Source organism: Panthera onca, chromosome C1, assembly GCF_046562875.1.
Source record: "Panthera onca isolate mPanOnc1 chromosome C1, mPanOnc1 haplotype 2, whole genome shotgun sequence".
In the NCBI taxonomy this organism is placed as follows: domain Eukaryota; kingdom Metazoa; phylum Chordata; class Mammalia; order Carnivora; family Felidae; genus Panthera; species Panthera onca.
In genome coordinates, this window is record NC_138346.1 from 166,772,085 (window position 1) to 166,782,646 (window position 10,562).

At 40.9% G+C, this 10,562-nt stretch overlaps 1 pseudogene; it reads right to left on the bottom strand.

Moving 5' to 3' along the window:
- Positions 1-9,079: 9,079 nt before the first annotated feature.
- On the bottom strand, positions 9,080-9,282 carry LOC132674142 (U2 spliceosomal RNA; annotated as a pseudogene).
- Positions 9,283-10,562: the final 1,280 nt, after the last annotated feature.

The following is a 10,562-nucleotide window of genomic DNA, read 5'->3' on the forward strand; positions in this document are numbered from 1 at the left end:
GACCAGAACCTTATAAAACAAGGACCCTTGCCTATTGTTGCATTCATTCACTTTTGAATGCTCCCACTCTGTAAAGAGAGCTTTCCTACTATTCTTCCTTTCTAATCTTTAAAAAAAATTTTTTTAAACATTTATTTATTTTTGAGAGACAGAGAGAGATAGAGCACAAGCAGGGGAGGAGCAGAGAGAGAGGGAGACACAGAAGCCAAAGCAGGCTCCAGACTCTGCGCTGTGAGCACAGAGCTCGACGGGGGGCCCAAACTCACGGACCACGAGATCATGACCTGAGCCGAAGTCAGCCGCTTAAACAACTGCGCCAGCCAGGCACCTCCCCCTTCTAATCTTATACTCTAATAAACTTCTGCCTGCTGCTCATTTTGTGCCCACCTCTTCATTCTTCGAAGTGGTGAGATAATGAATCCCGGTTATTGAGGTAAAAAAAAATCCTGCAACACGTTGACAAATACTCGTGGCAAATACAAAGTATAACAGTTCTCCAGAAACTCCTTCCCTAGAGGGAAGACAACCTTAGCTTGACTACAGCAAGGCCTCCAGTGTCTGATGAGTCCTCTTTAGCATATGAAAGTCCTTCTGGAGGACTCCCTTTTGCCTTTGCCTTCCCCAACTCCAACTCCAACTCCAACTCCATGGCATAGAATCGGTCAGTGCAGCTCTTTCCGCCCACAGGTCCTATCCCCCTGCTTTAATAAAATAACCTTTTTGCACCAAAGACGTCTCAAGGATTCTTTCTTGTCTGTCAGTTCCGTCCCCTACCCTCCCCCCCACCACGCCCAAACCCCAACAAATGCAACTTAGCTCTGACACTATCTACCTGAAGACGGCATCAGATCCCACAGTTTAAGGGCTCAGTCCCATAAGACAACCCTTACTTCAGACATCAGTCACAAGCCTAGGCTGTCATCTGCATATCTGACCTACCAGCTCTAAATTGGGGTTCCCATCACCCCCTCCTTGGGTTCAATAATTTGGTAGAATGGCTCACGGAACTTAGGGGAACATTTACTTACGTTTGCTGACCTACTAAAAAGGCGTACAACCCAGAATCGGCCAGATGGAGGAGATGCATAGGACAAGTATAGAGCGAGGGGTGCAGGGCTTCTATGCCCTCTCTGGGCTCACCCCTCAACCCAGCACCTTGATGTATTCACTAACCTCACAGCTCTTCAAATCTCAATGTTCAAGAGTTACTATAGGGTTTTAACCTCCACGCCGCTTTACCTGTGGTGGACAGGTGGGGCTGAAAGTTTCAATCTTCTAATCACCTGTTTTTCTGGTCACCGGGCCCATCCTGATGCTCTCTAGGGTCTCCACCTGAAATCATCTTATTAGCATCAACTTGCTGGGACTTTGGAGTGGTGGCGGTTTGGAGCTGACAGCTTGAGACATCTTTGGTGCAAAAAGCTGATTTTATTAAAGCACGGGTGGGGGGCAGGGACCTGTGGGCTGAAAGAGCTGTAGTGGGGTTGGGAAGACTGATTATATACTATGGAGTTGGGGGATGTAAAGGAAAAAAGGAGGCCTCCAAAAGGACTTTGAGTCTCTGCTAAAGAGAACTCGTAAGATGCCTGGGGCCTTGCTATTGTCAAGCTAAGGTTGTTTTCCTCTAGTAAGGTATTAACATTAAGACAGTGGGGAGTTCCCTGAGAAATGTTATACTTTGTATTTGCCTCAAGTATTTGTCAATGGTCTGCAGGGTATAAAGAAATTTAACTATACCTAACATTTCCTTTTTGTCTTTGTTCCCCACATCACTATGGGTGGGCAGTGATGTTGGAGCTCCAGGTAACTGAATCTGTAGGTTTCTGGAGATTAAGCTGTTGATAAAATTGCCTTTTTCTTGTAATTCACTAAGACATTTGTAACCTGATGGAGACTCAGGTCCTGCATGGCTGTGATCTCTATCAGTTAACCATTTGTTTTCTTTCCTTTCCTTTGTTCTTGGGCAGCCAGGAGTGCCTGAGGAATATCACACATACCCCACCTGGAGTGGGGGGGGGGGGGTGGTTGTTAGCTGGTGCTTTGCCCTAAACTTGCCTTATGCTCCCTCATCAGTATCTTCAGTTCTGTTCCACTTAGCCACTGAGATGTGTGTGTGTACTTGAAATCTACAAATTTTATTTAGTTCTTTCTAAAACTTACCTTATTATTTTTTTATATCCTTGTTTTCTTTTCCTATTTTTATTTTCTCTGTTATTTCCTTTAACCTTTACATGTGACTATCGTACATTTCAATCAGCTCATGCCAATATATGAAGTCTTTGGGGAGGGAGTCTAAGTCTTTCATTATTGTTTCTGCTGTCTGTTGCTTTTTCCTTGTGCGTTTTGTGGACTTTTTAAACTTGTGGACTACATTTCCTTCAATGACACCTGGGAGAATCCCAGATACCTATGATGGGCACGTTGATTGCAACAACGTGAATATTGACTTCCGGGCAACCTCATTTATAGCTCCTTCCTCTGCTCACTTACTTCCTACTCCTTGCTCAGGCTTTAGTTGTTACTATTACTATTTAATTCTTAGACCTTCAGAAAATTCCTCACTCTAGTAAGTGCAATAATGCATTAAAACTGGGTCTACTGTGTTGGTCTGACTCACCATCTAATTATATTTTATACGGAGGGCCCTTTAGAGTAACTAGTGGGCCCTATTGGCAGAAATTAAAATCCAAGTCTTTCTTTGGTTAGTGAACTTTTCAGGTTTTTAAGAGTTTGGGTTGTCTGAAGCTCTAAAATATTTTTCATACATCCTCCAGCAGGATAACACAAATGATTACCCACGTCCAATCATTCCAGACTTTATTTTTCTACTGAAAGAAATGGAGGTCAGAGGAAGCAAATGCCTTGTCCAAGCTACTTCTGCAACTGAGAGACAAACAAACAAAAAGGTTTAATACTGATCACTGGAACCAAAAAACTTTTCAGCTTTACCCAATGGTCTGTGGATGAGGCTCAGAAAAAACCGAAACTGGCAAAGAGCTCAGCTAGCCACAGGCTGCTTGGCCTGTATACAAGTAATCCAGGATGTCCAGCAAAGACGCCTTCACTCATTGGAAGTATAAACCATAGTTATTTCCAACTGGGGTCTGATCAGCACTCACAAGGTGGAGTCATGAGAAACCGGAAGGAAGAAAATTTTGCCGATTGATCAGATCCTTTTTGAGTCCTAGTCATGTTATAGTCTGTGGGGAGGAAGTCATGGAGATTTTTCAAGATTTCATGGGAATGATCCAAATCTAAATGCCTTACTCAAGACTCAAGAAAGTATATACATTTGCATTCCCGGATTAACAACAACTGGGTAGTAGTATTCTAGGGGAGACTTTGCAAAAGTCTTGCTTCCCCCAAAATGCCCACATCAGGAGCTTGGGGTTCAAAAGATCTGTGTTTTCTAGGCTCTGAGCCAGCTGACATCACTTTGGACCCTAGACTAAGAAGTAAGGAAGATCTATCCTAAACTCCTGTCCTAGAGGCCTGACTCACCTTTTTGGTGGTGAAGACAGCAAATTAGGGATACCTATAAGAGCAACATGTACAGATCTTTCTGAAATCAGTGTATAGATTTTTGTAAATAACAGTTGTTATGTTCCCAGTGTCTAGTATAAAGCTTGACATATCAGAGGCTCTCAAATTAAAACTTGTTGACTTTTTTTTTTTTTTTAATGATTGGACCCTGTTTTTGAGCTTTAGTGGCAATATTGCTTTGTGCCACTGGATGGTGCTATTAAACCACTCTCACAGCAACACTCTCAAACCGATTTTGATGTTTTCCAGCCTTCAAGCAGAAAGTATCTTTCATTTCTCCGCTTTCAAACCATCTCAGTTTGGACATCATGTGGCCTTTTCCCCCCTTGAAAATAGCTGGAAACATTTCTGACTCATTCTTTTTTTTTAAAGACTTTATTTTTTAGAGCAGCTTTAGCTTCACAGCAAAATTAAGAGGAAGATACAGATTTCCCATATACTGCCTGCTGTCATACATGCACATCCTCCCACCCCATTATCAACATCACCCACCAGAATGGCATGTTTGTTATAATAGATGAATCCGCACATCCTTATCATGCAAAGTCCACAGTTTACATGAGGATTCATTCTTGGTATTGTGCATTCTATGGGTTTGGTCAAATGTACAGTGATATGTATCCATTCTTAGAGTATCATACACAGTATTTTCACTGCCCCCAAATCCTCTGCATTCTGCCTATTCATCTCTCCCTCTGATTCTTTCTTGAAAACAGTGATTGTTCCAGTAGCACTTCTACTAAAATTGGATCCCACAGCTCAGACATCCAGGAGACAGACACATCTGTGGAACATTTTGTTGTTTTTGTCAAGAGTGGCATTGTCGGCTAGTTAATAGAAAGAAAGGAAACCAGGAATTCAAGTACCCACTGTCCTCTTGTTTATCAATGACCTAAGGATTCCTCAGAGATGCCTCCAGCTGCAAAGAAGGTGTGTGTGTGTGTGTGTGTGTGTGTGTGTGCACCCATGCACTTGTGCACACATTTGGTGGTTGGAGGATGTGCAAAAGAGGTATGAGAGCAGGACTATCTCTTCCCACATTATTGACCAGACTAGCTCCATGTCGGGGATAGAGGTAGGAAATATATGCTTTTGTTTTGTTTGTTTGTTTGTTTCTAAGAATATTACTCTCTGTTAAAAGAAGGCTCAATTATCTCAATGGCCCTTCTAGTCCTAACATGCTATGTTCTAAGTTCTTCCGTTTTCTTGGTTGAATATTTCACCTTGGTCTATCCAAGAAGACCAAGAGCATGTGGAGGATTAGCTTGAAGCAGTGCCATGCAGGTCTGAATTTATCCTTAGAGACCTTCTTTCATTGCTACCTCCTTACTGTCACCTGAGCTCTGGCTGCCTGGCTCAAACAAGCTACCACTCAGGACGTGTTTGGAAAAGGTATGGAGAGGCACAGAGCTTTTCCCAACTTCTTATAGTGAGCTTGAGGAAGTACATAGGTAGAAACTGAAGGCCAACGCTCTCAAACAAGAACACATCAACCCATGGCAGACTGAGCAAGAGGTGGGAACAAAGTGTGCAGAAAGAAGAGGGTCACAGAGGTGGGCAGGTGAGATGGCAATGTGAACCAGTTCCACAAGTGAGTTTTGAGTGTCTGCTCTGTGCTGGGCTCTAAGGATACAGAAATGAATGCAAGGAGATGTCAGGAGATTGGAGGCAGATACATAAATGTAGAGCTATCAGGCCATATTTAAGTGCTTTGAGAGTGGATGGAACAGGGGACTAGGGCAATTCAGAGAAAGAGAAAATCTAGAGGAGTTGATGCCCAAACTGAATCTCCATTGCCCCAGGCATCATTGCTACAATTATTCTTGATTAAAAGGTTTTCATTGGAGGTTGTTTTTTTTTTTTTTTAATCAGACTTCTTTATATCTTTGATGGTTGACTTCATACAAGTATATAGTATTAATAGCTACTCTTCATTAAGTTCTAAGCATAGTTCTAAAGCCCTTTACGTATAATTCCACATTTAATCTTCACAGCAATCCTGTAAGATAGGCAGGTATTAAGACCCTTATGGTGAAAAGTTTTTGTGGAAAATTTCAAGCCCATAGAAAAGTTTTCTGACATCAGGAGTACACTGAAGCGAATTTCAGATATCATGTCATTTCTGAACATAGCTCAGTATGTTAATCTAGAAGATAAGGATACTTCAAAAAACGTAACCACAAGTCGGCTTCTAGTTAAGATGCAGGAACAGGAACTCGATTTACCCTCCTGCCTGACATAACATGAAGGAAGGAAGGAAGGAAGGGAGAGAGGAAGAGAGAAAAAGGCAAAATATACGAAATGATATTTTTCAAGACATGTACATCAGGCAGTGAAGGACAATCAGATGATTTGCCCCTTCCTCTTCCCTCCTCTCCCCTTCCCTCAGCATATTGCCTCCAGAGAGAGTTCAGGTGAAGCACAGAGAAGGAGGAACACAAAGAAACAGTGAGCAGGCTTTTTGCAGAAGTAATTTGACTGTAAAGTTCAAATGGAAATGCAAATGACTTAGAACACTCAAAACAACTTTGAAAAAGAAGAGCTAGTTTGAAGGAGCAGTACCATGTGATTTCAATACTTATGACAAAGTAACAGTAATGAAAAAAGTATCATATTGGCATCAGGATATGCAAATAGATCATTGGATCAGAATGGAGGGTCCAGAAACAGACCACATATTTATGACACCTGTTTTCTGATGAAGGTACAAATGAAATCAATAGAGACAGGACAATCTTTTCAACAAATAGCACTGGAACAATTAAATATCTATATGCAAAAAAATGAAGTTGTACAATATACAAAAAATAACTCAAAATGGATCGCAGATCTAAATTTAAAATCTAAAACTACACTACTCCTAAACCTCTAAAATGTAGGAAACTTATAAGACCTCGAATTAGCCAAAAATTTCATAGACGTGACATCAAAAACACAATCCACAAAATTAAAAATGGACAATTTGGACTTCATCACATTTTAAAACATGCACCCTTTAAAAATTTCTGTTAAGAAAGTGAAAAGACAAACTGCAGCCTAACAGAAAATGCTTGCAGATCATATATCTGATAGATGTGAGTTTATTTATATGTAATGATTGATCATATATATACACACACTTATATGTATTTGAGACACTTGATTGTATGTATGTATGTATGTATGGAAGATAATAACCATTAGGTAATGCAAATTAAAACCACAGCGTGTTTGGGCGGCTGGGTGGCTCAGTTGGCTGAGTGGCCGACTCTTGATCTTGACTCAGGTTATGGTCTCCTGCTTTGTGAGTTTGAATCTTGCATGGGACTTTGCACTGATGGTGTGGAGCCTGCTTGGGATTCTCTCCCTCTCTGCCCCTCCTGCATGTATTATCTCTCTCTCTTTCAAAGTAAATAAACAAACTTAAGAAAGAAATAAAACCACAGTGTGATATCACTTCCAATACTTATGTATTTATTTAGAGAGTGAGAGAGAGAATCTTAAGTAGGCTCCACACCCAGCACAGAGCCTGACATGGGGCTCCATCACTCGACCTGACTATGAGATCATGACCTGAGCCAAAATCAAGAGTTGGAGGCTTATGCTTAACCGACTGAGCCACCCAGGTGCCCCTACCGTTTCCAATCCATTATACTGGCTAAAAGTAGAAAAACTAGACAACACTAAATGTTGGTGGTGATATAGAGCTTTAACTAGTGTGAAACCAGGAGGCAGTTCTCTAAACACATTTCCAATTGCCTTGCTTTGCCAATACTACCCAAGCATTTTGGCTAAAGACACGTACCTAATTAAGGAAACAAAGTCTGAGGCAAATGCAATAAAATGAGGCCTAAGAATGTAGTCATTTGCCTTCTGAGTTGAGGACATTGAACACTTAGGGACCTTAAAAGATTTGAGAGCCTTGAGGGTCATAATGCACACAGAGGTCCAGTGGTCTCCAAAATACGGACAACGAATTAGGGGTTTACTAATTAAGTCACCTTGAGATGCTTCATGAAAAAAGGTAGAAAGGGAGGTCTCTAAACTGGAATATGCATCAGTAGGACACATTTTCTTTGCTGGACTGACAGTCTCCCATCATGAGTTGAAGTATGTTGTTGCAACTCAACTATCTACTGAGAATAGGAGGGAAATTACAGTAGGAGTGATAGTTGTTGCATTGTGGTGAAATATGTTGTCCATCTAGTGAGCATGACCTAGCAGTGTGAGAAAAAAACTCAAGCAGTTTTTCTAAACAAGCAGGACAATAAGTGAAGTATTAAAAACAATAACAACCAAAAAACACATTAAATTATGCTCCTGCTTTTGATCAATAACATAACACTACAAACTAGGGTGGTAAACAATGAGTATTTTAAGTTGCAATTTTAAGTCAGAGAAACAAACATTCGAGATTCAAATTATGGAACAGAGAATGGGAAATTTTTAATCATTTTGGACCTAGCCCCTGTGCCCTGGTGCCCTTCCGCTTCCTCCTTGGTCAAAACTGTGGGGTTGTCTTTAACAGTCTCTTTAGCCATCTGGTGCCTTAATTTTCTCATCTGCAAAATAAAGACAAATATTATTGTACTCAAAGAGCATAATAGGGGCCTAATATATGTTCCTTAAGTGAATGAAAGGATTGGTTTCTCCAACTCTTAAGTGCTATCATGGGTCACACCAGTGACCTTAATCTTCCAGGGACTCTAAACCCTAGAGAAGGATGTAAACTATTTCCTGACTCCAACTGTAAAAACTAACTTCCTCATTTCGGTAGAAATGACACCCTTAGCAACAAGCCAATACCATAAAGTGTGCATGTCCTAATACCAATATATTTTTCAAAATTTCAGTGCTTTTTCTTCTGTTTTAAGTTGGAAAGAATCTCAGCAGCCTTTGGGCTGCTACTGCTCTTTTACATATAAGCTCAGTGAAGCCCCAGAGAATGGAATGACTTACTTACATTTACCTAGCAGAGACAGTGGGCCTGTTGAGCTTTCTTCCAGCCAAGAGCAAGAATTAATACGATTGCCCACATTCAATTAAATCCCAGTATAAATAAAAGAATCTAATGCTACACTAAATCTACTCTTGGTACCAGGTGGCAGATGTGAATGTGTTGTAAAAATTGACTGAATGGGTGGCAGGGGCCGTTTTGATCAAGAAGTATGACTGTCCCGACAGTTTTAATCCTTCATCTCTTGAATCACCCTAAAGTGCTAAAAATTCAACAGGGAGGGTGCATCAAAGAGGGAAGATGTGGAAGGTTTTAGTCCTGGAGGTAGGGCATTCGTAATAAAACACAGGATGACTTCAACTTCCAAAGAAATTACAAGTGGGAGCAATGAGGATTGGGGTGGCTTAGAAAACTGCTCAGTGCAAACCTCTGCCTATCAGAAGACCCATCCCAACAAAGCCAGTTCCAGGGAGGCCTAGAGTAGGGAGGGGAGAGTTGCTGACAAATAAGATAGGTCATAGTCCAGTGGAACAAAAAAGCTGATTTCAGAATATGGAACTTGAAAACAAGTAAAGAGGGAAAGAAAGGAAGATACTCACCTAGGGGTGCTGATGTTGTCATAGAAGTAATATACCTACTGCTTGGAAATATATACCATCTCAAGCAACTATCCGGAGCTTCACTTCCTGTAAGCATACAGGAAGTCTTGCCCCACGTTTTACCTGCCTACTGGGTCTACCATTATATTAAACTGATAAGAACAGATACTACACTTGATCTTAGCCAAAAGGCCGAGAAGCGATGGGTCTACTATTATAAATGTGCTTAGGAGGTTAGAGCTGGCCATTCCTAGCCATACCCAATATTGCCACATACTATCCTCAAGAACAGTCATAATTCAGACTCACAAAACTTTAGAGTGAGAGGGACCCTAGAATAGGACTTCTATCCTTGACACTATTGACGTGTTGGGTCCAATAACGCTATGGGGGACTATCCTGTGCCCTAGAGGATGTTTTAGCGGCTTCCTCAGCCGCTATTCACTAGTTGCCGGTAAGCAGCTCCCCAGTGGCGAGAAACAAATATGTTCGCCAGACATTGTCAGATGTTCCCTGGGTGGCAGAATCACCTCAGCTGAGAACTACTACCCTAGACAACTGTATCCAGCTTTCTCACATCTCACACCCATAGAAAATGAAAATATTTGAGTAGGACAATGAGTAAATGAGATGGGATCTGGAAATAGCTAAATAAACCTTGGTGAAAAAAATGTATTATGCTTTATAAATTTACAGGAAACATAAAATACAAAATAGTTAGGGAATGTTAAATATTAAATGTTTAGAAGATTCTGAATAAAATTCAAAAATTTAAATGAGAAATTTGAACATACTTTTACTGACATAGCTTTTTACCAACAAATTATGCTCAATGTGGCTATATGCAGCTCTGTTCAAGCCATTTTAATGATGACCACTTCACATCCTTGGCAATCTCTATCGGTAAGAAACTTCATTTGTGCAAGTAGATGATAAAAATGTTAAAACCATTGTTTATCGTCACTTGAAGATTTGTAGTTTCTGGAATTAAAGAAACCTACTAGCCTTTTTTCTTTTCTTATGCTGACAAATCAGCGTTTAAATCTCTTTATGAGAAAGCAAAAATATTTCAAATTCACACTTCTACATATCTTGTGTTGCAAAATAGTAATGAGAGGCTAATTAAAGGCATTGCACACGTACTGGAAGACTGGTTGTCCTGCAACTAACACGGAAACCCCTAAATGGGCTTCTTGTCTGTCAGCAACAGAAGGACAAGAGAATCTGATGAATGTAAAGACAGAGATTCTGGGCTATCATTTATTGCTTGGCAGACCAGAAAGCCCCACCATATACTCCCCACCAATCCATCCCCAACTGGCTGCATCTTGGGCTGGGCGGGCTCCAATCCCTGGGCACTTGGCAATAAACTCCTCAGTGGTCCTCAGATTCTATCTAGGATGGTTAGTGGTTTGCTCTGAAGCTGGCTGCTGAGATGTCCAGTCCATCAAACACTTTTTTGGCTGCACACAGGGCATCATAGA